This window comes from Wasmannia auropunctata, unplaced genomic scaffold (genome assembly GCF_000956235.1).
Source record: "Wasmannia auropunctata unplaced genomic scaffold, wasmannia.A_1.0 LD336085.1, whole genome shotgun sequence".
Lineage (NCBI taxonomy): Eukaryota > Metazoa > Arthropoda > Insecta > Hymenoptera > Formicidae > Wasmannia > Wasmannia auropunctata.
The window spans coordinates 2,893,107-2,895,262 of NW_012026805.1; the positions used below are offsets into that span (position 1 = coordinate 2,893,107).

The window sequence follows — 2,156 nt, forward strand, 5'->3', positions numbered from 1 at the left end:
CCACTGCACTGCTCAGCAGTTGCAATTGTTGCTTAACTGCAACTGCCGCAGTTTTTGGAGGACGTGCGTATTGAGGCTGCCGAAGTCCTGCATCGGCAGTCCTCAATTATTCTAGGTCGCTGTCGTAAGATTGTTACAACAGCGACCGACTTATTAATTTAGTAAGTTCGACTCACAACAATACATACGCTCGTGTTTAATATTGATAGATATAAATAATGAAAAAATAAGCTAAATATGATTAGAATAATATGGATGCTGAATATTATTATCTATTTTCTATAGTTTTAAAGGCTGGAAATAAAACCGGTTTTTTTCAATTTTTCCGCGGATTTTTTCTGTTTCTTTCCCAAGGGGTAGAAAAATTCAACGGAAAAATTCACGTGTGACCTCGTAAAACCTATTACATTTCACATTTGCAACACTTTGGTACATTTTTCAAAATTTTAAAATTTTACAATTGGTATATGTTTATTGCTAATAATTTTAAGTACAAGAGAAATAAAAAGCAAATCACACAAAGATAAATAAAAAACAGAATTAATGTATTTTCAAAATAAAATATATATCTGCTGTGCAAGTATTAATTTATATACAGGGTGTCCCAGAATTGGCGCATTCGGAGTACAGGAGGTTATACTTTGTGTTAAAAGGAACAACTTTTTCCTTTAACAAATTTTGATCTGACAAGTAATTTTGGCAGGAGAGCTGGTTAAAGTTAACGAATAATCGCTCTTATCCATGCGGCGCTCAGGGCCGGCGCGCGCTCCTCCATTCACTTGTTCCTAATCCTTGGCTAATATTTACAAATAATGTCTTAAGATACTAATACGGCTCTGTTACAATTATTTTACGACATTTTAAGACTGTGTTTAAGACAGTCTTAAATATTAAGAATCAATTATAAATATCTTTTATTGCTTGAAATATGAATCGTAAAATAAATATTGATTAAAAAAAATAAAATCAAATAAATATTGATATTATAATATTTAAGATATTTTACTTTACTTTTAATCACTGTTACACAATAAAGCAATTTTCCAGCACTTGAGGATTTACTTAAGAATTAGTAAACTATTTAAGTTCAGTGATACCATTTATCAATATTTATTTGATTTTATTTTTTTAAATCAATATTTATTTTATAATTTATTTTTCAAGCAATAAAAGATATTTATAATTGATTCTTAATGTTTAAGACTGTCTTATTGTTAAACACAGTCTTAAAATGTCGTAAAATAATTATAACAGAACCGTATTAATATTTTAAGACATTATTTGTAAATATTAGCCAAGGATTAGGAACAAGTGAATGGAGGAGCGCGCGCCGGCCCTGAACGCCGCATGGATAAGAGCGATTAATCGTTAACTTTAACCAGCTCTCCTGCCAAAATTACTTGTCAGATCAAAATTTGCTAAAGGAAAAAGTTGTTCCTTTTAGTACGAAGTATAACGTCCTGTACTCCGAATGCGCCAATTCTGGGACACCATCAATAATGAATTTTGTTAATCATTAGTAAATTATAAAAAATAAAAATTCATAAACCCGAAAAAATCCAATATAACCAAATCATTAATAAATTATAAAAAATAAAAACATGCGAGCGTGAATGAACAAGTCGGATCTCCGTTGTAGGCAGCTACGAATGAACAGACTTATAGGGCTGTGCCTCTTGCAAAACGAGCTTTGTCCACTATTTTTAAATCATCACGTAATCAAATATATCTTAGGAAGGCCTATATACGTTTCCATGATTTTGCATTTTTCGTTTGGCAACCCCCTTGCTAATAAATCCACTCTACGCTCCATCCATTGATTCTTAGATCCATGATAACACCAGAAAAAACCTAATATAACCTAATAAAATCCAAAAAAATCACTTTTAAAAAACTCGTGACGCATATGTGACACATGAAACATGAACATGTGACGCAAGTGGCGGAACACGCGACGTGCTTCGGCAACAAAAAAACGCCCCAGGCCGATCTTGAACCTACGTATCTACTTATCGATTTTGGAATTACAATGCGGCCTGTGCTATAATCTCCTTCAAATCGCATCGCAACGCAGCTTTAACAAGGCAAAAGTTGAGACCTGAAAGACTCTAATTCAAGTGCAACAAAGTACATATATCGAATGGGCACATGTCAAA

General features: G+C 32.7%; 1 protein-coding gene across 2 annotated transcripts in view; it reads right to left on the minus strand.

The window, feature by feature from the left end:
* LOC105448509 (uncharacterized aarF domain-containing protein kinase 2-like) overlaps positions 1-2,156 on the minus strand; it is a 51,491-nt gene that overhangs the window by 25,543 nt on the left and 23,792 nt on the right. The gene's annotated exons all lie outside the window — the stretch shown is intronic.